Here is a 25,986-nt window from a genome sequence, read left to right on the forward strand (position 1 = left end):
AGTTTGTACTTTGAACATACTCAAAAAGTAAGTATAAATAAAGGTAAGTTACACAAACATAACACACTGTAACCTGTTCTGATCTTTTCTATTCTCACACTAGAGATGGGTAAACACAATCTAACGTGACACAAATATTCTTTTTTACAAATTACTCTATTGGACCAGGAAAAAGAAAAACAGAAAAGGTTCTGCTGTTTGTTTTTTTAGCATATTAATCATGGAGCTGAAACAAAAGGATTAAAAAAAAAGAAAAACAAACAATGAACAACGAGAGAGATGATAATGTTATTCAATTGTCTGTCTTAATCTCCATCAACACGCTCCTGTCCTTACATCACACACACACGCTCTCATTAGCAATGACAGCTAAACATCATGGCGTGTGCGTCTGCCGCCCTCCGTGTAGCCGCCTGCGAGTATGACCATCATTCAAATTTAACTTTACTCTGTTTGTTCTTCCCTCGTCCTCCTCCTCCTCCTCCTCCCCTCCTTCTCCTCTCTCGGTTTTCATGAGCCTGTTATTTATTCCCCTCATTAGCGATTGTTTCTTTCCATTAGAGAGCCAGAGAGAGAGAGAGAGAGAGAGAGAGAGATGAGAGAGAGAGAGAGAGAGAGAGAGAGAGAGAGAGAGAGAGAGAGAGAGAGAGAGAGAGATGAGAGAGAGAGAGAGGAGAGAGAGAGAGAGAGAGAGAGAGAGAGAGAGAGAGAGAGAGAGAGAGAGAGAGAGAGAGAGTCTTCTTGCCAACACTTTCCTCGGGGAGAGCGGGAGGGACCTGTGCTCCTCTTGGCGAGAGGCGCTCCCTTTCTAACCCTCTTAAATAGAGTTGAAACAACCCCACCCCCACCCTTTCCTCGCCATCTCCACCCTGTTTTAAGCTCCAAAGGAAGGTGTTGGCTCGGGTGTGTGTGTGTGTGTGTGTGTGTGTGTGTGTCGGAGAGTAACACTAGTGTAGAAATGAAGTGAAGATTTGATCATAAGCTCCTGCCATTACCTGTGTACTGACATACTGCCACCCCCGTTCATACCTACACCCCCTACACACACACACACACACACACACACACACACACACACACACACACACACACACTGATACTCGTATAACAAAAAAAAATAAAAAAAAACCCACCTGGTACACGCAGGAATTTCCAGATCCCAAAGACAACACGGAGGGCTCTCCGACATATTTGCCGTCATCCTCTTATTAACTCTCCCCGTTTGAACAGAGGCACATCAAAAGTAAGCAAAACACATAATTACTGGCATTAATATAACGAGCTCTTGGAGATAAGCCACTCTCCTGAGCCCACACACAACCCCCCCCCACACACACACACACCTCCCACACTCAGAGGGCATGAAGGAGGGGAAAACAGGTAGAGCGACCCCCCCCCCCCTCCCTTCAATTAAGTGAGCTGTTCAACCGACATGAACAAACATATTTAGTAGATAATTAGCAGATAATTTTGCAGTATGTCTGGCACAGGCCACAAAAGGCAGTGTTAAGGAAATAGCAGGGGAGGGAGTCAAAGGAGGGAGTCAAAGGAGGGGAGGCTTGAGGGATGGGCAAAATGCCTCGTGGCTCTGATAGACTCTTAACAGTCATTAACAATGTAGGAAGAGCACACACACACTCATGCACGCAAACACCCTCTTCCCACCTTTACACAAGCCCTCGTCTGTGCTCTATCTCCCCCCCTTCCTCCCTCCCTTCCTCCCTCCTTCCCTCCTCTCCTTAGTTCTTCTCACTCTCGGAGGAACCCTGGTTTTCTGTATGATGAGCTCCTGGGGGGCTTCGGTGTTTGGCAGGAGGCTTTGTCTCTCACACGAGCTGGAGAAAAAAAGTAAAAAGAGAAAAGAAGGAGAGAGGAGGGTGAAAACTTGAGACCCCCGGGGGCACTTCTCCTCCACATTGTGAGGATTTGCCTAACAGCTTCACAAGAGGGTTTACATCCCCCTCTGAACACGAGGGGGTATAATCACAGATCAAAACAAATTACCTATCTGTAGTCAGCGGAGGTGTCCGCCTGTCAGGAGCCCAGAGTTACATAAGATTTAAGTCGGTGCTAACTGAGCCTCTGATTTGGGGCACGGGGTGAATTCTGGCTTTGAAACGTCGACGCGGCGGCGGCCTCGCGGGACGACGCCACCGACGCCGCCGGAGCGAAACCACACAAAACCGACTGCGGCGAAACAAAAGATTTGCTTTGATAATTACTCGCGCTCCTCCCTGAAAGTGACATTGTCGTGACTTTTTGATTAACCGCGAGCAACAGACCGGATCGCTTCTGGTGGGTTCACTGCGCTGCGGAGAGCAGGAACCATACAGGTTTAGACCAACGCATGTCCATGACTTTTAACCAAAATACATGACTTTAAAACACATTTTCATGACTTTTAACCAAAATACATATCTTTAAAACGCAGTTTCATGACATTAAACCACATTTTCATGACATTAAACCACATTTTCATGACATTAAACCACATTTCCATGACTTTTTACCACATTTTCATGACTTTAAACCAAATTACATATCTTTAAAACACATTTTCATGACATTAAAACACATTTTCATGACTTTAAACTACATTTCCATGACTTTTTACCACATTTTCATGACTTTAAACCAAATTACATATCTTTAAAACACATTTTCATGACTTTATACTACATTTCCATGATTTTGAACCACATTTCCATGACTTTGAACCACATTTTCATGACTTTGAACCACATTTTTATGACTTTTAACCACATTTCCATGACTGTTAACCAATTTCCATGACTTTAAGACACATTTTCATGACTTTAAAACACATTTCCATGACTTTTAACCAATCTCTATAACTTTAAACCACATTTTCATGACTTTAAACCACATTTTCATGACTTTAAAACCAATGTACATGACTTTAAAATCAATGTACATGACTTTAAACCACATTTTCATGAATTTAAACCATATTTCCATGACTTTAAAACCAATTTTCATGAATTTAAAACACATTTTCATGACTTTAAATCACATTTCCATGACCAAACATTTAGTGAAATACAGTAAAAAGTGATCAAATGTAGTATTTAAACTAACAATGAGGATTCAAAGCATACAGTAAACCTTAAATGACACAAATGCGAGACAATAGTTTGATTAAAAGAAAAAACATTTATATAGATGCCTGTATGTCTGCTGCTGATATTTTGAGCCCCTTTCTTTAAAAAGCAGATTCATTATGTCAAACTTAGTGTAAATGAATGACATGAACACATGAATAAAACACATTTACATGACTTTCACACAACTTTTTGAATTTTTTTTTCAAGGGCCTGAAAATACCCAAAATTTCAAAATTCCCTGACTTTTCCAGGTTTTCCATGACCGTGAGAAGCCAGGTGAAGGAGTCCCAGAACAGAAATGCACAGTGCAAACTATCCAGTTTCCTCACCGCCAAAAGTGACAGCCGAATGACGACATCATTGCAGGAAGGAAAAAATAAATAAAAAGGGCCGTCGCGCTCCGTGGGCCCCGATTTTCAAAACTTGTGCACAGCAGCGTCTGAGGCCAGCGGGGGCACAATCAAGTTTTCAGAAAATGTCTTTCCCCTGGAGAATATACCGCCGTCTGTATTTACTGTCTTTAAGCGAGTGTGCGAGACAATGTTGCTGGCAACTTGCTGACGCAACCACAACTGTGTGAAAAGTTCTGAACACTGTGGGGAAGGAGAGCGGGGAGGCGAGGGGGGCGGGAAAAAAAAAGCTTAGTTACCACAATATCAACCGCAGTCGGGTACGACGAGGGCATCCAGAACTCCTGGGAAACACATTAGTGGGAAATGATGGACTCTGTCACAGTGCCTGTAAAATAATACAAGGCTGATTATCCTATTAAAAAAAAAAGGAGTTTGTGCCTTTCTTTGTTTTGCCAGGTGTGTCTTATATACCATATTTTTCTACCCCCTTTGGAAGTGGCTCTACAATCTGTTATTTATGTTTACTGGTGACCCTTGTGGCCGAGAGGCGGGCTCTCAGTTCGCTCAAGTTATCAGGCCTCTGGATAGAAGCGAGGCGGGAGGGAAAAACACATTTCTTTTCCTAATGGTGTCGTCAGCGTTTTATGGCCGAAACCTTTTTTCTCGCATTTGTTACGATCTTAGAACCGATTCGTTTTATCGGGATGTCATCGAGGAAAGAGAGGAAGCAGTACGGCCACGAGAGGAGGGCTGCAAGTCTTTAGCAAAACCCGATCGATAGCAAAAGAACAGACAAACCCCACAAAAAACAACCAGGTGGACTCACGACGCCGTGTGGACGGCATTCAACTACACGGATGTGTGTTTGATGGCTTGCATGCCCTTAGCGAGAAAGGAAAGGATCTCTCTGACAGAGAACTCTTTGAGGAGCGTTCAGCTTTTGGTCTCAGGAATGCCGCCGGCGACACCTCAGTCACCTCCAGGCATCCGGCGGGAAGGTTAGCCGAGGTGTCCGACCCGACACGTCTGTATAAACAATGCCTTTGTCGGGACATCCAGGGTTACTGTTGACGGATTAGGGCCTCGTCTTTGATGTTTTAAGTCAGCCGCTAATGCTAGTGTCACCTCCTCGCGCGACGCCGGAGCAAAGAGGTTGCGAGGAGTATAGCGGTGACAGATAAGCTAGCAGCGGGCACGCCTGCAGATCTCTCAGGTGTCGGGTCGGTATCGAGGCTAGCGAGTCAGCTAGCTGATCCCTATAATTACTCTCCTGTTACCGCGCAATTAGCTGCAAAATGAACTCATTAATGCCACCGACACCTCGCGCCGAGCGGCGCTAGCAAAAGGTGTGTTGTGACAGAAGTTCTTTCAGGTGTCAGATACAAATTAAACCGCTAATGTGTCGGAGGACAACGAGGTAATGTGTTCAATCAATTAGCTTTTTTTTTCTTCTTCTCCAACCCCCCCCCCCCCACCCTCTCATGATTAATGTAATTAGTTAAACTACACAATGTGAAATGTGAACATTGAATGTTCATTTATTCCACTGAAGAGGAAGCCGACGCGTTCTTTGACCCACTTTAGTGCAAGTGGTCGTAAAGCATTGTTAAGTAACCATGAAATAAAAGGCAGCAACACCTGCATTGGAGATGCTGTACAGCATTACTCCTTCAGTTTTGGGAATCCAACTCCCCTAAATCCTAGATTAGCGGATCACAGAATCTCGGGCGCTAGTGAAAACAGCCACGTCTGGCGATGACTCAGTTATTGTTATAAAACGGACTTGAATGAAAACCTCATTAGTTTTATCTGTGAGCTGGAATCGGGGGTGCTGTCTGGCCTGGATTCCCAGCAGTCAAAACAGAAAACAAGAGCTCACTGTGTGCTCTTTGAGACATCAAGGTGTCTGATCTGAATTGCTTTAGCTCGGAGGGAGAATGGCTTTACCGTCTCTGTGAAACTGATCCGTGAAGTGGATTAGGGACGGTTCTTCTTTCACTCAAAACAACACAGCTTGAGGAGTTAGACGAGAAGTGGATGAAACTCTGTGTGTTCGAGAGGGCAAAGCCCTCAATGAGACGTGTTTACCTTGCACTTTGCAATATATTCCAGTGTCACCGTGCTGGAAACTATCGAACTTTACATCGTGTGACACAATTCCTCAGCCATCGCATACAGATCTCTCATTCTGTCTTCCTCTAAGTAGGTTAAACATCCCTCTTTAGCTGATGCCGTTGGATATCTAGGACGTCTAGCGTCCGAAGAAAGAGACGTTTGACATATTCAGTGAATTAACTTGCGATAAACGGCCGAATAAAATAGATAAAAACGGATTAAACCGGATTCATCACATCGCCACATTCAAACTAATACAAGAATAGTAACAGGAGTTACTGTCTGTCTTTGAGAACTAACGCGAGTGCCTTCTCCATGGCTGTTTTATAGCTCCATTAGTATATTTTTAGATGCCAACATGGCTTGTCACCAAGGTTTTAGTCCTGGTATGGGGGTCAGACTGCGAACACACACACAGAAACAGAGTTTGTCCTTGGCCTGGCACCTCTTTTGGCAAGGTGGCGGTATGGCTCCATCACAAATGAGGGACGCCCTCGCTGTGCCAACAGTCCCCAGTCCCTTTGGCAGGCTGCACAAAATTATCTTTCCCTTCCCAGGAGTTATGACTCTGGAGAGTTGATCATTAGTCAGGAATCACAGAAACACAGACACACACGGTCGTCCGATGGGACCCGGGTCGTAACTAAACCCGACCGCGGCGACCGATCACCTGCAAAGGCATTAAAATCCATCACGGTTCCTCATTTCAACCTGTACTTTCACCGAATGTATTTTCGGTGGGTTTGGCTTCGTGAGCGGCCGGGAAAGGACAAAAATAAACACACCAATAACTAAAACATGCTCATTACCAGCACCTGTTCCAGGGACTGTGTTTTCAGTACAAGGAAGTGTAATGACCGAGCACTGCCAACGTGCTCATTTAGTTGGGAACAAGTGTATTTTTTTTGTTCTGCTCCCATTCAGTCACTTCATGAATTGCCATGAAATTATACTTTGATAGCAGACAAAGCAAACAGATTTTTTTTTGTGTGCTCAAACTTTTGCTCGTGTGCGGAGTTTGAGCTACGTGTTTGCACGCCGCGCAGGCGGCGCACACCCTCCGCAACGTCAAACAAACGCCTTTATGTATTTAATAAAAGCCATGTAATATGACAAAGACAGACTGCGCTGGATTGCTCATTCAATTAGTCCCCCCCAAAAAATTGTAAAACTGGAATGAGTAGCAATTTCATGCTTTTTACAACTGTTAAATTACCACATGAGCCTTTGTACAACTTCTTTCCGATATGATGTAGTACTCCCAGAGACCTGTTAACGGGCTTTCATGTGTAAAAAATTGTGAGTTTCCCTTTCGAATTTACAACAAAGAGCAGCAGACGCTTTAATCTGTTTTGATTAGCTCTGATATGGTAAGTTATTCTGCTCGGCTTCCAAGTTGCTTCCAATGCAAAATTGTTCAGAGTAACAGGTAAAGAAGCCAAATATATTAATACGATTATTATTATTTTTTTAACCACCATTTCAAAATTATTCGCCCCCAAACTCTTGAGTTTAAAAAGTACTTTGAGTTGCATCAAAATCACTCAGTCAACACATTTTCTTTTCAATGTCTCCTGAAAGAAGCACCGAGCAATTTGCATAGAATTAAGTCAACAACTCGCTGCGGTGGATGTTTATTCAAGCGTGTATACTTGCACACAACGACTTCATTTGATCAGCCCTTAACAATCCAATTATTAATTCTCGGTCTGAATCCACCTCAGTTGCACCTGCATATCTTCTGTGCCTCTGGTCACACATCCCTCATCTTTTGGTCAATCACAGGTACACTTGTGTCACCGGCTCACGCCAAATTTCACCCTTATTTTGTGAAAACAGGGCCCTAAAATCAAATTAAAGCAACCTGCAACACAATCGAAAAGATTGGTTTGGCAGTATATGTGCAAGGGGTGTGTGTGGATTCTTAACTTTTACGGCGAGGACTGTGTTATAATTATTCATGCAGAAATACTTGCGGGGTGAATGTAATGTGTAAGCTGGTACGCCCGGGGTAGAGTCTGCGCGCTCAGAGGTGAATTGAAACACACACGGCAATGACACGATTGGGGTTCTGACACGTTCATTAGCACATAGGCAGATTTGACACAGCTGGAAAGATGTAGCGAGGAGCTGCTGTCAAGGTCTTGGAATGCTGCAAGACTGGCACAAACTAAGGGCTGGATGCTCATCGCCGTGTCATGAGAGACCCGGCGCTGTCTCGTCTCCTTTTTTTAAAATATTTTATTTATTTTCCCTCCCCTCGTTGTGTCGTCGCAACACACTGAGTGTCATCATTTGCATGAGTTTGACACCCCGATGTCTAGCTTCTTTGTCCTCTCTCCAACTTGTTTCCTCTCTGTCCGTCTCTTTCTCTCTCTCTCTCTCTTTCTCTCCCTCTTTTTTTTTCTCGCGCTGTGCCTCCTCTCCTCTTTCTGCTGATGGTGCCGGTGCCATCCATGCCAATTATGGCAGTCGAGCAGGTGGCTCCTTGCAGGTGGTAGAGGATTAATCCCTGTAAAGACTTCACTTCATTAGGAAATCCGTTTAATGTGGCCAGTTGATTGATAAATCTCCCGGACCTCTCTCAGAGTCCCCAGATTACTGCCAAGTTTGTCTATTATATGCTAGGTTGACCCCGATGTCAGAGACAGAGTGAGGAAAGGAAACGGAGAGAGAGAAGAGAGAAAGTGAGCGAGATCGTGTTTGTTGTGTCTTTCCAGCTGAACTTATTTTATAGGACGGTTATGATATCTGCTTACTGGGGGAGATGCTCACAGTATTTATGCAAAAAGATTGGGAAATGTGCTTTTTTTTTGTTGCAGAAGTGGCTGCAAAGTCTCTATATATCCCGAAGGTTATAACCTGACATTTTAAAGGCACTACGAAATAAATGACAGGGCTTCGCAATGCAGAAACCTAATTTGAAAGCGCAAGCAATTTTCACCACCTCTGTTGCCCAAGAACAAAAAAAAAAAGGGTTTTGGCTTATTAGATTTAATACCAGAGTCCATGTAAGTACTACAAGTATCACAGCATTTAGGAATCAACTGTAAGAACTTGCCCTCACCATCACAGCCCACCCACACACCGAGTCGAGCCTCTGCATTTAATTCGAGCGTCTCCTTAACTGACTCCTCTATAATTTTCCGATGCCAGTGTATTATCACAATTACCTCGTTGAGCCGGCATGGGAGGGGAACCCCCACCTCCTCCTCTCCGCCCCGTGACTGTCTATGTGCCACCCCCGTGGGCTCGTGGTCTGTTTGGATTTGTGAAACACTGACAGACAACCCCCTTCATCAAGCCTGTCAAACAAGGATGACAAATGTGTCTCCACATCCCCAAGATGCCTACAATATTTAAAGCCATGGGAGAATGGCGAAGCTGACAGAGGAATAGCCCCTCCTGGCAGACGCAAAGTTCAAGCCGCGTCAGGCTGCATCATTCTCAAATTCTGAGGGAGAGACTCTTGAGTTGAACCTGACGGCATGTTGACTTAATGATTCTGACAGAGCAGATACGGTGTCTGTCTCAGGTTTCCACGCGGCAGTGAAGTGAAGTCAAAATATATTTCATCCACTTGAAGAGGGATTTGGTTACAACGCCGCATATTAAAAATGGATGTGATTATCCTACAATTGTAATGCGGCTTATAATCTTTTAATCCTGTACTGAGCCGAATAACATGCTTTTTTTTCCTCAAAATACCTACATTTTAAACACAACATTGAAACACACACACGTAGAACTACTCCAACACACACACACACACACACACACGTGCAACTACTCCTACACACACACATGCAGGAAAAGCCTGTAAAACTCCACCGTTAGCACTTCAGTTAGCATCCGTTTTCAGCAGATTTAATGGTGTTGAACTAAACTTCAACTTTTTCCCTTTAAAGCTAACATCGTTTTTAAATGGTAGAGTTAGCTTTGCCTTTGCTAGAGCCGGAAAAAGGACGCTAACACCGCTACGTTAGCCACACACACGCATACTCAGTAAAAGCCTGGACAGCGCCGTCGTTAGCACCTCAGTTAGCATCCGTTTTCAGCGAATTTAATGGTGTTAAAATAAACTTTAACTTCTTATCTTTAAAGCTAATATTGTTTTTAAATATTAGAGTTAGCTAATAATGGCTAACGGTGGTACGTTAGCCACACACACACACGTACAACTACTCCCACACACACACACGCAGCGTTAGCACCTTAGTTAGCGTCTGTTTACAGCAGATTTAATGGTGTTGAACTAAACTTTAACTTCTTACCTTTTAAAGCTGACATCGTTTTTAAATTTTAGAGTTAGCGTTGCCTTTACTAACGCTGGTAAAAGGACGCTAACGCCAGTATATTAGCCGTGCGCTGATCTAGGCCAGAGTCAGACACACACACTTACAACTACTCCTACACACACACACACACGCACACGCAGTAAAAGCCTGGACAACTCCGACGTTAGCACCTCAGTTAGCGTCCGTTTACAGCAGATTTAATGGTGTTGAACTAAACTTGAACTTCTTACCTTTAAAGCTAACATCGTTTTTAAATTGTAGAGTTAGTGTTGCCTTTACTACAGCCGGTAAAAGGACGCTAACGCGCTGATACTGGCCAGAGTCAGACACACACACACACACACAACGTGCACACAACTTTGATCGCTATTACCAGAAACAATAGCTTGGAGATACAGTCTGGCTATCAGGCAATCAAACATACAGTCATTCTTCTTCCAGCTGCTACCGAGCATGTAACTATATTGCTTTGCCCGGTGCTGGGAGCCTTGTCAAAGTATGACAGAAGATCACACCTTCTTTCCCAGGGTGAGCGCTTTAATTACAGGGTGGCTTCTAGCCTTACCACATCTGTACAAATGTCAGTCTAGAGTTCACCGCTCTTTGTGGAAGGGAAACAAAAAGAAAAGGAAAATTGTTCACATTGTTAGGCAACAAAATATTGTTTATACAGAAGCTTTGCATTCGAGGTCATCCACACCCTTCACTTTTCTGTTTTTTCTTCCTCTTTCTATTAATGACAAGTACTGTGTGCCCCCATTACTCATGCTCACTATCGCATTTCGTTAACAGTCCCCGGCATCTGCACTTTGATATCTAATATTTTAATTGCTGCAGGCTCATACATCTTGCTGTTCCTGGGAACAATAAGGGGGGATTTGTGGAACAATAAGCAGACGTTTGGGGATGCAATAATTCATAACGCGAGTTCACCCGACTTTGAGAGCCTCTGCATAAATCCTAACAGGTACAAATATACGCATCTGTGTTTTCCTCACGTAAAATAACTGTGTAAATGTACGAGGGTAATTTTATTTGAATGGTATTAAAATATGGATATTTACAGTTTTATTTAATGTTTTATTTTTGATTTTGCAATTTCAACACAACATAAGAATTTAAATTAACTTAATAAAAATAAATACACATTAGTATCAATAGCTTAGCTTGTAGCAAGTATAAATGCTAACCTTTTTAAACATACACATTTACACCCACCAATGCTTATACACATATGCATCTACATACACACCTCCATCCACATCATGGCTTGCATTTAAATTTGTCTTTGTGCAATTATTTGAAATATGTATTTATTGGAATATTCAGTCAATATACTTTAAATATCTGTCTGCTTTTTATCCAATAACAGCTCTTACTGTGCAGTATTAGCATTCTCATTTTAAATACAGCTGGTAATGCACAACTCCCGGTTCCAGTTGTCTGTGAAACTGCCTTAATGAGGCTGCAGCCACAGATTAGGTTTATATTCCCTCGTGGTAATTGTGCATGACTTTTACAGTATGTGACTTACTACCCCTGCCTGGTCTTCCCTCCAGCGGCACCTGTGTCTTTGTTCGTACCCGGAGCTGCAGGTGGCAGCATCGTCTTAGAGGACATTACGGGCCAGATTCCTTCAGAGATACACAGACACGCACAGGCACACACCACTTAGCCCCGCTGAGCTTTTTTCCCTATTCCACCCCCGAAGTCCACACTTTGACCTTTGGATATTTGTTACTCGGAGAAAGTGACATTGGGAGTCAGCCGGCGGCTCGCCGCTTTAGCTCCACTGTCTCTGTTTGCAAGGGGGGTGTAATAATTAGCAGGTTTTTTTTTGCAGCCTGTGATATTTTAATGCCCCCTTAATTTGGCCGAGACAGAAGCTGTGTGTTTGTGCTACGTGACGCAGCCGGCATTTGGAAAGTGTTTGGGGCGCAACTCGGAGGCAGGTTTTTGATTCTTTCCTGACACACCGTTTTGCATTTCATTACCATGGGTGAGGTGACGGTGGGCTGTTTATGATTTCAAAACAGGGGCAGGCGGTTGAAGTATTTTGGCTGCAGGGAAGAGTGTTTTTTACACTGATTTACCAGACTTGGAGGCTTGCATCTTATTATTTTTTGGACTATTCTTTAACCTTGGCTGTTGAATTGTGGGAGCGGGAGACCGGGGGTGTTGATGACCTGCTTGCAAGGTTTCCCATTGCCGTGAGTGGCAGGTGCATAGGGTTGAATCTGAAAGTAAAGACTAGAAAAAATACATTCAAACCCATCTGTGTTGATCTTTAAAATAGCTTTTTTATGGGTTAATTATTTATAGAGTCATTGGCTGAACAAATGTCCTAAAAAAACATTTAAAGGCTCCAAATTTAAACTGAAAATTTAAGAAAACCTCATGCCGAGGCTGCATCTGAATGTTTAAAATACCTCACAATACACGACGTCATTGATTTCTCCTGAATGCAAAATGGTTGAAGGATTCCTCGGCCCGGTTGCTGCATATCTCAATCACTCAACGGAGAAATGTCTCGGGTGCCATATTCTGTCAGCTCTACTCAATAAATGTAAGTCCAAAATGTCTCAGGGCTGTACGTTGTCATTCATACAGAAATAATGCGATTCCTTTCTGCTTGTGACCTCACATCTGGCAGAACTGTTAACCTTTTGCTTGTGTTTCTTCGAGGTGAGTGTAGCTCAGCTTCCCCCCCTGCACACACACCCTCACCCATGGCGTTCACCTCTCTGGAGCTCGAAGCAGTGTTAGGGTCCAGAGTGTGTGTGTGTGTGTGTGTGTGTGTGTGTGTGTGTGTGTGTGTTTTAGGCTGGCCATTTGGGAACGGACCCTGGGTGTTAAACACTGAGAAGCTGGAGGAGAGGACTCTGTCAGCGTGGAGGACACGGCACAGCCAGCGCAGAGGTCACACACACACACACACACACACACACACACACACACACACACACACACACACACACACACACACACACACACACACACACACACACACACACACATGCATAAATGCAATTGTGCATACACACTGTCACTATCATCCTCTCTCCTCCACACACACATGTACACACAGAGACACACACACACACACACACACACACACACACACACAAATACATACATAAATGCAATTGTGCACACACACCTACATACACACTGTCACCCTCCCTCCTTCACACACAGGTGCACACACACACACAGAGACTGCGCACACACCCCTACACACACTCACTCACACAAATACACACAGAGACATACATACACACAGACACACTCACACACATGCACACTCACGTATATAAATACACTTGTGCATACACACTGTCACCCTCCCTCCTCCACACACAAATACACACAGAGACACACACACACAGTATGTCTGTTCTCTCTCTACCTCTTTGTTATACTTACACACACACGCACACACACACACACACACACACACACACACACACACACACACACACACACACACACACATAGAGCCATTCAACAGCATTTCTTTGCTGTCTAAACTCCACTGTGGGTCAGAACAGTAATACATACTCACAGTAAGTACATACTTACAATAAAAACACATTTGTACGTCACTGTTCATGTGCATCATGACACTCTTTCTTGTGAAAAGTAATTATAAAGAAACCCCCCATCACAACACTAATGGAGGACAAGGTCAAAAATCCCTCGCTCTTGTGTAAAAACTGTTTGTTCCACTTCGATACGACCAAAAAGAAACTCATTAACTATTTTCAACCATTCTGATTTTCATCGTGTGAGCTGGTCAATCAGTACAGCACATAAAATGTACAAATGTAACACCACAACATTTCTGCAGTAAAAGTATATCAGCGCTGGAGGCAGAGAGTAATGATTGTGCTCAAACAAAACCGCTCTAGTCGCGCTGCAATGCTTTACACAAACACACACACACACGCAAACACACACACTTCCTCTCCGCAAGTTGACTTGTCAGCTTGAGATGGCTTCATCCACCATCCATTACTTTTATGTCCTGCCTTTCACCTAAATGGCCTTTTGCATATTCACCACGGGACCGACGAGTGCATCCTGGGGGAGAGGACACACACACACACACACATGGAGACACACACATACATCGTCAAAGGTTTTCCCCGAGTGAGATTTACAGCCTGGGACCGTCACCTGTGACTTAGCGCCATTGAAATTAGTCACAAATAGCATATTAGGGCAGCTAATCAGGCACGCCTGAGCACTTGGCGTTCTTTATGTGGTCATAAAGGGGAGAGAGTGCACGGGCGCCCTCGGGGCCTTGGGGGTGAATGATCGTCCTGACCTCCAGTGAACCAAAAGCCGCCACACACGGCCCGGGGAGGGATGGGATGGCGGCATGGAGGAGGGGGGGGGGGGCGCCGCCGCACAAAATGTGTGTTTGATACACAGAGGGCGGCGAGCGCGCCGCATCAGGAAGTGATGGCTTTTGGTTTTTGCTGCTGCCGTGTTGAACTCCCAAGAAGCCACATGACTGATGCACGCAGAGGAGGAGGACACAGCAGACACACACTGCATTGTGTGTGTGTGTGTGTGTGTGTGTGTGTGTGTGTGTGTGTGTGTTTTAACAAGTACAATTGAGCTTTTTATCCACGTCATTGGAGACGAATATAAACATGAACTACAATCTTTTTTCATCAGATTTGTGGTCAATCCAAAGTATAGACTCCAAAACGAATAGAAGTGTTTATGAGATAAATAATCTATAGATTTTGATTCTGGCATTCGGTCTCTCTCTCGGTGCCTTCGGTCTCCTGTGGTGCCTTCATTGTCTCATGGTGCCTTCAAGGTCTTGCGGTGCCTTCAGTCTCTCGCGGTGCCTTCGGTGTCTTGGCGCCTTCGGTCTCTTGTGGTGCCTTCATGGTCCCTCGGTGCCTTCAGTCTCTTGGCGCCTTGAGTCTCGTGGTGCCTTCAGTCTCTCGCGATGCCTTCAGGGTCTCGTGGTGCCTTCAGGGTCTCGCGATGCCTTCACTCTCGCGGTGCCTTCAGTCTCTCGCGGTGCCTTCAGGGTCTCGTGGTGTCTTCAGTCTTTCGCGATGCCTTCACTCTCGCGGTGCCTTCAGTCTCTCGCGGTGCCTTCAGGGTCTCGTGGTGTCTTCAGTCTTTCGCGATGCCTTCACTCTCGCGGTGACTTCAGAGTCTCGCGGTGCCTTCAGTCTCTCGCGATGCCTTCAGGGTCTTGCGGTGCCTTCAGTGTCTCGCGGTGCCTTCAGTCTCTCGCGATGCCTTCATTGTCTCATGGTGCCTTCACTCTCGCGGTGCCTTAAGTCTCTCGCGGTGCCTTCAGGGTCTCGTGGTGTCTTCAGTCTTTCGCGATGCTTTCACTCTCGCGGTGCCTTCAGGGTCTCGCGGTGCCTTCAGTGTCTCGCGGTGCCTTCAGGGTCTCGCGGTGCCTTCAGTCTCTCGCGATGCCTTCAGTGTCTCGCGGTGCCTTCAGGGTCTCGCGGTGCCTTCAGGGTCTCGCGGTGCCTTCTCAGGAGCCGGTGGACTTTGTCGGACACGGAGAACTCCGAGGAAACCGGCGCCTTCATGAAATAGTAACGCTTATCTCCTGCTCTCTGACTCGAGTCTGTCGGATGAACAGGAGAGGGCACGAAGGTGGAGAGATGCATAAAAGAAAAGGTCGATAGCAGGAATCAAGGAAGAGCATCGGAGAGAGAGAGAGAGAGAGAGAGAGAGAGGGATGAAGACAAGAACTGTAGAGGAGAGGAAATCACTCCTGTATCTGGCGCTCTCTCCGCTCCCCACAGGCGGAATAGTATGTTTTCATATCAGAGTAATTGTTAGACAGTCAGATCCAATATGGTGATTCAGTACCTACTTAAACACAGCTTAGATATTCTGCCCCTAATTGACTTGGTGTGGCCTCACTAAATCACAGTCTTTATTTAAAATAGCTCTCTGATAAAAATGACTCTCTCTCTCTCGCTCTCCCATCTCCCTCTCCTTTGTGATTTACCATTGAGGAGATGAATTTGAAATTTCAATCATAGAGTTGTTAAATATTGATGGGTCTTCTAAGTCGTTAACGAGGTCTCGGCAAGGACGGGCGGGGGGGTGGTGGGTGAGATGGGGGGGATCAGCCTCTTCTGTTGGCCGGCTCCATCATCTCGAGGGATCCATCCGGGGTCACGGGGTCACTGTACTCGACCGTAACCTGCTAACTTCTATGACGTCTTTTGATGTCCCGCCAAAAAAAAAAACAGCTATTCTCTCTCTAACGTCCGCTGTTATCACGCGCGACCACAAGCGACGTAAAAACTTTCTAGTTATGCATCATGTAGCGCTCTGCTCTCTTGATACGATAACAGGAATCTTTGTCTTGTGAGCGTCAGGACTCGGCGTTTGAAGAGACGGACGCGCCTGCAGGCCACCGTAGAGAGAGAGCGAGCGAGCGAGGCGACACTCAGGTGGTTCGATACGCCGCGCCGTAAAAAAAGCTGAGATGAGAACGCCGTTATTATCGCTGGCTGCCCGCCGCCGGAAAAAAACAACCCCAACTCACCGCGATCCAATCAAACGTTATGTCCTCTGAGACGTGATCATTACATCTTACAAACGACGTCCCGCCAAGTGAGATTTGTCGCGTTAACGTCGTGTTTTCTCGACTTCAGACACCTCAACGCTGACTGGTCGGTGCAGTTGCATTGATCAGGATCCATCGTTGTAGTCCTTCATGTCCACTTTGTCTCTTTTATTAATCTATAACATTAAAAATCCAGTTTGTTATACACAAAAAAAATGCTTTTTTGCTAAAACAACCACAAACAAATGACTAATTATTTCTCAAAGGCTTTTTTTTAATACTTCCTGTGTGTTGCATTAAAGCTTGAAAATATGTATTTATATCCACGCCCAAACCCTGGACCTGGGAGTGTCGTACATGTCAATGGCGATAACGCAATAAAAAGCATTTTGTTGGGTGTCTCCAGTCCTGCACTTAGCCTCTCGGCAGTGGTTTGATCAAGACGGAATAAGCTTGTGACTTTTCAATTCCAGCCATAATTTGTTTCGATATTACATCTCCCGGATAGAGCAAGTGATGGAATTTTTCCTCTCCGAAGGCCGAGGCGGCGGGGAAGCTGACGATGTCCCATAATAGGTTATCACCCACCATATCTTTTGCAAAATAGAAACCCAACACATGTACATCTGTGGCCTAGTGTCACAGCCTTAAATATACATCAGAAATGCATTAAATTTGCTGATTGCTATTCTTTTCCAACAGCGTGTCAAGCCCCAAATTTATTTTTGGTTACGTGGCTTCCCGATTACTTTGAATTGCCAGCGCTCTCTCTTGACGTTGACGGCTCTGAAGGAAGTGACAACATTAAATGTACTTCCCCGTGTGCATATATACGTGTGTGTGTGTGTGTGTGTGACGGGACGGGGGCGTACCAGTGTTTTCTCTTAGATTGTTTGATGTCCATCAGCGAGAGAGAGGCTTTTCATATCGTATGTAATTTATTGGAATCCGTATCGCCGGCCCGAAAAACACTGATCGGATCTCTGGAGCAACGGCGCTTTCTCACAGGAAATGTAGCCGACACAAAGTAAAAGCTCTATTTGATTGTGTTTCCAGAGAAATATCCTTGTTGAATCCGGCACCCCCACTGACCCAAAATCCTACCTCTCAATCACACGCCGCACTGCCTGTCTCTTCCAAAATGTCTTCTTTTTTTCCAGACGAGTGGGGATTCACACACAGCTGAACCGAGCTGCTTTCAAGTGTTGCAAATGAGTCCTGTGGTTTTTCAGCTTGCTTTTTTTTTTTTACTGCTATCCGACACCTTCCCGATGAGATATATACGGAAAAGGTAGATAATGCAGATGAAGACGAAGCAGGAAGTGAGCGAGACGCCGGCGTGTTTTACTGGCGTTTGCGTCAATTTCTATTCGACGTAGCACTTTTTGGAGGAGGAAGCTAATCCGGTTTGAAACAATAAACAACCAGCTAGCCGTTCATTCTTTTCCTGTTGTGCAAAAAAGAGACACACAAAGTAAGAGAGAGGGAGAGAGAGAAAGCCGTTGAATGATCTAGCTTAATGAGAACGCCGTTCGGACAAAAGGCATCAGGCTATCGACCTCTCGGGGCTGTGAGGAGCGAGCGCTTTCACATGTTACTGTCTATAAATTTCAGCCCGTCGACGCGGCGCCCTATTTCATCGGGGAGGGCGATGGGAGGGGTGAGGCAGGGTGGGGGGGGGTTGACGTGCCCTTCGGATTGATGTCCCCTCTGCCCATTTGTCTGTTTTACACTCCTTAGTGTCTTTGTGCTCCGCTAGATCTGCACCTCTTTGCCGTGATTGGGTATTGACAACAAATCAAAGGTGGTGGAAGAGGAGGGGGGGGGGGGTAATATATGATGATGTTTGCCCCGGTATCCACCAACAAGACAAGATAGTCGCGCTGCGGACCCCGGCCAGCCTGGTTTACATGTGTTCTCTGTGAATGTCAGAGAGACTGCATATCGATCCCTCCAGCGGACACCGAGTCATTCCTCTTCCAGCGGGCCGATACCGAGTTTAGTTAAAAGTGTGGCGATGAAGAGAGCCGGAGGGGGGGCGGCGAGTTTAGGATTAAGCCGTACTTGACATGCAATGAAAGACACACACTCCCACCCCCCCCTCACCCGTCTCTTCTTCTATGGTGGACTTAAGTAATGCAGTTATTGCTCAGCCTTCAGAATTCCTTCTGCTCGCGAGGTAATGTGTATATCAGAAAAGTTTGTTTTCTGCCCCTCAGGCCTACTCAATAAATGAACATAACAGCAGGTCCTTCTCTCTCCCTCTCTGTCACACACACACACAGACACACTCTCTCTCTCTCACACACACACACACACACACACAGGAGCTCGCCAAGCATCTTTGAAATGGGTTTTGTATTGATTTTTGTAACTACCCTGTTAGATGACGTTGTGCCTTAGCGTGTCATTTCTAGATGGCCCTGCCCCGAGCAGGTCATTGAGGTGCTAACTGTCATTTGGAGGGACAGAAAAGCAATCATAGCTTTTTCATTACTTACTGTTTCCCCCCCTCATCCCCTCCCCCCACTCCTTTTTTCACTCTCTTTTTTTTTACCCCCAGTCGTGGGATTGCCTGACATATTATGGCTTCTGTGATTTAACTGCACTCTTAAATTAAGTGCTGGAATATCAAGCTGTAGCTTTGGAAAAATAAACTCTAGTGTCAAGGGATCAAATACCCTGGAGGTCAAAGTCATGAACTTGTAGTGGCGCACTCATCAATTTCAAACTTGTATGGGCTTGTTCTGTTTTAGGTGTACACAGCAGGAGGAGGAGGAGGAAGAGGAAGAGGAGGAGGTTGTGGCTTGATGATGGCAGTGTGGATGCTGTGTTTCTTACATACAGGGCAATGCAGGAGCAGGGAATCCTGGGAAATCAGCACTGAGCTAAAGACTCATTCATTTCTTGACAATGCTAATAAACAGAGAGTTTCTGGTGTCTGTGGTTGGAAACACTCGTGTTTAGTGACACAACTTTAATTACGCTTAAACAGCCGGTGTAACTTTTTTGGTTCAGGCGGCTGAACTGAAACAATAATTTGAAGTTTATTTGACGTTTGGAAAATGGAGCAATTAGCGAAAAACCATAACTAGCGAGTGGAAACTTCCAAAGCGAGAGCGCTGAGGTCAGAGCTGCCGACGCGTGATTTACTCATCGCGCGTTTGCTTTTCAGCCCGTCGTGCTTATTCTGCTGCATCTTGGGAAACCAGACTCACAACATCCTCTATGGGAGTGACATCTTCTATGGAGGTGCAAAAGTTTTGTTTTTTTAGAAATAAACAATTTAACCCGTTAAAAACTGTGGAAACCAGTGTTGACTCCAGACCTCCTTTTCCCTGTTTGAGTCGTCGTAGGAACCCCAAATTAAATCCAATTCTTGTGTTTATTGGATGTATTTGTTCAGCAAAGTCTTGGGAATAAAATGTATATCTGCAAAACAATCACTTATAAAAATATATTTTGATGGTATCTATGAACATCCAGCATGATATGAGCCAAATTCCCCAAAAAAAGCCTCCTGGAGCGTCAATAAGACACCTTTTAGGAAAGATTAGGACCTAAAGAATCAGAACCTGCAACAAAAATCACAATAAAACAAAGTCTTGTCCTGTTAGGAAGAAGTTTCAGTCAAAAAACTGTGTCGTTCGGTTCAAAAATGGAAAAAAAATATGTATTTTATGTCAAAAGATTGTCTAAATGGGGCATGCTGGGTATTAAAATGGGCGCAGGAGGATTTTCGCACGGTTTCCAAAAGGTTAAATACCCTCAGACCATCATCATCTCTTAATGATGTTGTATTTAAATCACAGAGCATGCATCTTGCATATTTCATTAATGAAAGCTGCAATGACCCCGCAGCATATTTTGCATATTGTTTCATCATCTGGAGACCGTGGAGGTTCCAGAGAATAATCCAACAGTCTTGTTGTGTGAGATTACCCGACCCGTGCAGAGGTGTCGCGATACTTTCCTCTTCGCCGATGCCGAGCAGAGCCGCCGCCGCCGCCGCCGCCGCCGCCGCCGCCGCCGCCGCCGCCGCCGCCGCTCTCGGGGCCCCGGCTGCCACGGAGGAGCCGGCTGATGGAGAGACACAACGCTCAAAAGGAGGACGAAGATCAAAGACAAATGAAGCGTACCGGTGACAGCGAGCGGCGCCGCGTGCCGTCCCCGCCGCGCGGCGCCGGGGCTCTGGTTTGTTTTTTTTAAATCAATGAGCCGGCTCAATGCCGCGGCCTCGCACTGACTCCCGATCGCTCCTACGGGGGGAACTTAATCACCTGGGCCGGTTTCAACCCGAGAGCGAGAAGGAACGAGGGTGATGTCATTCACAAGCCTGGTTTACAGTAAGAGCTTGGGAAGCCGGCCAGGTGGGGGGGGGGGGGGGGGGGGGGGGGAGTCACAAATGACTAGTGTGGGCCTCATTCATTCACTTCAAGTTAATTTGCTTTGAGTGTAAACGAAAAAAAAAGGGGGCGACGCTCGTATTATTTATATGATGCAGTTTTATGAGAATGTATCGCAAATACATGCACTTCTGGTTATGAATCTATATATATATATATATATATATATATATATATATATATATATATATATATATATATATATATAGTGCACACTGAAACCAGTCGTCTGTAGAGAGCTCACTAACTTGTGACTGACTTCATAAGTGGGTCACCTTCAGCGTCGCACTAACGATGACAGCAACAAAGAGATTAGACCCCCCCCCCCCCTCCTCCTGCCCTTGTCACAATATTGTTCTTGTTTAACGTTAAGAGGGAAAAGAGACGTTTGCTGCTACATCCATAGCGCCATTAGCGGCTATCGCCGTGAGGTTAGCCTCTCCATCGAGGGCTCAATGTGACCCCGTTACTCTCCATCAGCTCATCCATCCAGACGTCCTGGGGACCCGAGCTGTGGCCCTGCACCTCCCCTCCAACCCCCACGTAAGCCTTCCAGAAGCTGGCAAAAGCCTGCCCGGCTGCCCACCCGCCGCACCTCGCCACAGGTCCCCTCACACCACACACACACACACACACACACACACACACACACACGCCCAAACACACACATTCGCAAGGATGCACATATTCACATACGAGCCTGAGCTTATGCATGCACACCATGACGTGTGAGTCCAAAAAAAAAAGGTGTGCATCTAACTCAGACACACACACACTTATGCAGACATGCCCCCCCCCCCCCCCCTCCATCGCCACCTCGCTCGTCCATCGTGCCACTGGAAGATTGCGCTCCGTTCTACTGAAGGTGTTATGGGCTGTTATCAGCAAGACCATTCCATGGATGGCTGCCCTAATTGAGAATAATGAGGGTCACATTGAACATATGGTCGCTGTTGTGTCCCCTTTCCCCCCTTCTTTTCTCTCTCTCCTTCACACACACACACACACACACACACACACACACACACACACACACACACACACTCTCTCTCTCCAACTCCCTCAAACAAAAGGGTTCAGTCAAACTTCGCCAAAGCAAAGATCTGTGCAGAGAGAGAGAGAGAAAGGACATCGTCAAAGTTGTTCTTTTCTTCTTCTGACAAGTTTAACGCCACACACCCGCTGAGGCGAGCGGCGTTGGCGTTGGCGTTGGCGTTGGCGTTGGCGGTGGAGATACCGGCCGAAAGCGTTGCCCTGATATCGAGCTCCTTTTGTTCTACGCGTGAATTCGGACATTTGCTCTCCGTCACCAAGGTCCCTTCTGTCACTGCGAGTTAAGAGAAAAGAAGTGGCAGCATATTTTAACATCGGACGGTCACCAACATGCTGATCCTGATTAAACTTGCATCTGTAAAATATAAATATATATATATTTAAAAAAAGAAGTGGAATGTCATTTGACCCGCTGTCAAAATGCATTCATTGCATTTTTTGTCATAGTGTGTGTGTGTGTACAGAGCTGCAGGAAGGACATGATTCAGTGGTGGATTAAATGTGAATGTCAGTTGGAGTCAGGGCCCAAGTTTACTGTTCCCAAAGCGGTTATGCGATATGGTTGGATTTCAGAATAAATCTTAGTCGCCTGCCACTATCATGTCATGTCTTTCGTCATTCAATATGTCTGCAGAGGAGATATCTCATGTAGGCAGTTAAAAAAATCGGCCCAACTTGTGTTGCACGGGTGGATTCATGTCCAGAGCTCTGAGCACTTCATCAACGTGGTTTCATGGTGGAATAGAAATCCTGGAGCGCTTCCCCAGTAATAACACCGTCGCGACTACGACGAATTAATCTACTGAGACATCTCTCTTACTTCTTCTTCTTCTTCTTCTTTTTTTTCTTCCTCCACTGGTAAAATTGTCTGCCCTTTTCCTCGCTCAAAGGAAGAACTCTTCAAGCGCTTCATTAATTGCGCTGACACTGTGAAGTTTTATGGGTTTTTTTTCCAAGAAGTGGAGAGTCTCCGGTGCGGACCCAGGACGTCAGGATTCGGTCAAAATAAAAGTTAGCAACTGTCAAAACAAGCAACGATGGAACTATTAGATCCCCCGCTAATTTTTAACAATTCCCGACTTGTTTACGGGGACGCACGCCGCGTCACATGGGAGGAAGTGGCGAGTCCCGTCCGTCTCTGATTACACGGGGGGAAACCACGCTGATTGGATTTAGATGAAGCCGGTGAAGACGCTTTATGGTCCCGCCACCAAACTGTGAATTGATTTGCCGGCATCTCGGTTTTCTCGTGTAATATCCTGAGGAGGTTGGATTTATGACTTATCTGTGACCCAGTTGCATTGTCGGTGTGCCGCGTAGCCCCTGGATGCAGGCGCAGGGGGCTCCGGTTTCATGTAGAGACAGGTGTAGTCTGGACGCCCGACGATGTGTGTAACATGTGTGTGTGCAGGGTGGACAGATGCCGTAACGTACTGACACAGTAGAATGTTAAAGTATACAGCCCGGTGCATCATATATGCATGTATGAAATTGACTTCCATGCTTGATGATGGAGGATATATCGCTCGCTGTTATACGGTCACACATGATATGTGCAGCATATATGTTTGATGTGCAGTAAATCCCAGCTTGTCATATGTAGGGGTCAATTTTTGTGTATTGTATACATGGAAATACTCAGATAGTTTATATGCAAAAGGTTTTACTCCAATACTATACGTGGATATGCACATATTGTTGTGATCTATTCATGTTTTATTTGATATACAGTACATATTTGCTGCCATGTCTTTTTTTAAATATTCTTGAAAGAAGACTGGACGTCTCTCTATCGCGCAGAAAAACACAAAACAATGCACGACGCCTCCGTGTCATAACATAAATGCAGCCAATCAATCCATGACATATTGCTCCTGTACATTATGAAAGTATTGAGAGGATTCTGTCTTCATTTGTTTGACCGTTTGAGATATAAACGTCCACGCGGCCTCTGCAGGAGCCAGCCGCTGACATTTCTCCACTTTTGAAAATCACAATGAAATCTGAATATTGCCTCGACTGAGCGGACGCCCGTGGGGAAATAATCCGGGGGTCTCTGAATAGTCCCCTAATTGAATTGTCTTTTTACTAAATAGAGTTTGCTCTAATGCGTTCTCTCATCGGAGAGGGTGACAGCCGGCGATGCTTCTCATATCTGCCTAAAAGAGCCCCCAGATCCAAGGACCTATTAACTGCATTACCCAAACCAATATCCCTGCCTAAACCCATTACCCTGAACCCATTGTGTATTTTTGTCACTACATCTTTGCTCAAAATCCGAATCAGCCCGTGATGGATGCTTAACAAGACTACACTTTTATCACATATTCTGCTGACCTTCAACAAATTGCTTTGTAAGTTTGCTTCCAAGATGGATGTGACAGAGCGGCTTACTCTAACGCAGGATTCAGGAGGGGGGGGGGGGGGCGGCGTGCAGGCCCACTGTTTTAGTTTCTCCACGCTTGTAGACCCTCACCTCCGCATGAACCCACCCTCATCCGATCCGTCAGACGCCGGTTCTGCGAGGTACAAATTTGCAGCGGCGCAACTGGAAAATGGTAAAAAAAAAAAAATGGAAAAGATAGTTTGGTCAATTAGCCCAAGTTGAAAATAAACAAATGTCCACACACTCCCCGAAGACGAATGGAGGTTTTCCAGGCGAAGGCTTTTGACAAGGAACAGGTTAAATACCTGTGTTGTTGTTTCTGGATAAGGCATGACGCTCGAGAAAAAAAAAAAAGACGTTCGTAGAAATGATAAATCTTTACACCCCTCCTCCGTCCTCACAAGAGCCAAACTTTCTCCAAAGGCGTAAATCACTTTGACCTGTAAAACCCCCTCCTAACAATATGTAGTCGATGTAATGCGTTCAACATTTTGCACCAAAGCAAACGGCCATCGTTTCAGCAGCAAGTTTAAATCATGATGTCTGAGTTTCTGAGGGAGTGCAGCTCCGTTTTAAGGAAAGTGACTTTAAATCGCCTCAACGTGGACCTGTGATGATGTTTTACTGTACATTATAATGTACTGTGTAGAATTGGCTGCAGAAATTGTACATACTGCACCTTCTTTTGGGGGATCATGGCATTTCAAATATTATGCTAACACCAAAGTATCAATGTACTGATTATTCGCCTTCGTAAAAAATACACATCAAGGACTTATAGCATCGTTTAAAGCCATGCCAATCAACGCTAATCGGTCTGAAGACGCATAAGCGAGGTTTTATATCTTCCCTTTCTGTGCGTTGCTTCTTGTTTCCGGTCCGATTAGCAACTTGAGACATGAGACTGGAGTTAAAGGGTTAAGAGGCAACGTTGTGCGACCAGAGTAGCTAGCTAGCAAGCTAACGTAAAACCGACAAAAAGCGAAATTCCCCTCGCGGACCAAAGCCCGCTCGAACGCGATTGGCCGATAACTTCTCGTGACTACAAACCCAAATCGGAGGAGGCCGGCCAACGCCGAACTCTACTCGTCCCCCTTCGCCTGCATATTCTACATGCAAATGCAGAATCTGTTGATAGAGATTAAAGCAATAAAGACAATAGCCTTTCGTCTAAATCCATCAGGTTTCTTGCATTCCGCGAGTATCTTCCTCCTTAGTTAGCTTTGGAGAGCTTTTCCCTTCCCCTTTATCAGCGAGGACCTGTGTCTTATCATGACTAATGCTGGAAATTCCTCCCCGAGATAAGGAAAGAAGCTTAGGATTACCCTCTTGACTGAACATTGGAAAAGACCGGTGGAGACGGAGTATGCGCCGCATGTTTGTCGGTGTGTGTGCGAGTGTGCGAGAGGAAAAGTGTGTGTCTAAAGACGAGAGAGGACGAGTACTGAGGAGAGGGGGGGTTCAGCTGGCTCCTCTGTATATTTTCTCAGTCGTGAGGCAACCTCACCATTAGTGTCACACACTCAGATTATCCAACCAACGGAACAGGGATAAGTGGATTGATGAGGTGCTTCCATAGTCCCGGCTGCTACAATGGGAACCGGCCCCGTACTCCTGAAAGCGGCTCTTTTCCTCAAGGAAGGGCAAAAATAATGAGCTACTTAACCAGACCGTTCACT

The sequence above is a fragment of the Clinocottus analis genome, unplaced genomic scaffold (genome assembly GCF_023055335.1).
Source record: "Clinocottus analis isolate CAN_PGR_092001 unplaced genomic scaffold, fCliAna1.0.p SCAF_9, whole genome shotgun sequence".
Classification (NCBI taxonomy): domain Eukaryota; kingdom Metazoa; phylum Chordata; class Actinopteri; order Perciformes; family Cottidae; genus Clinocottus; species Clinocottus analis.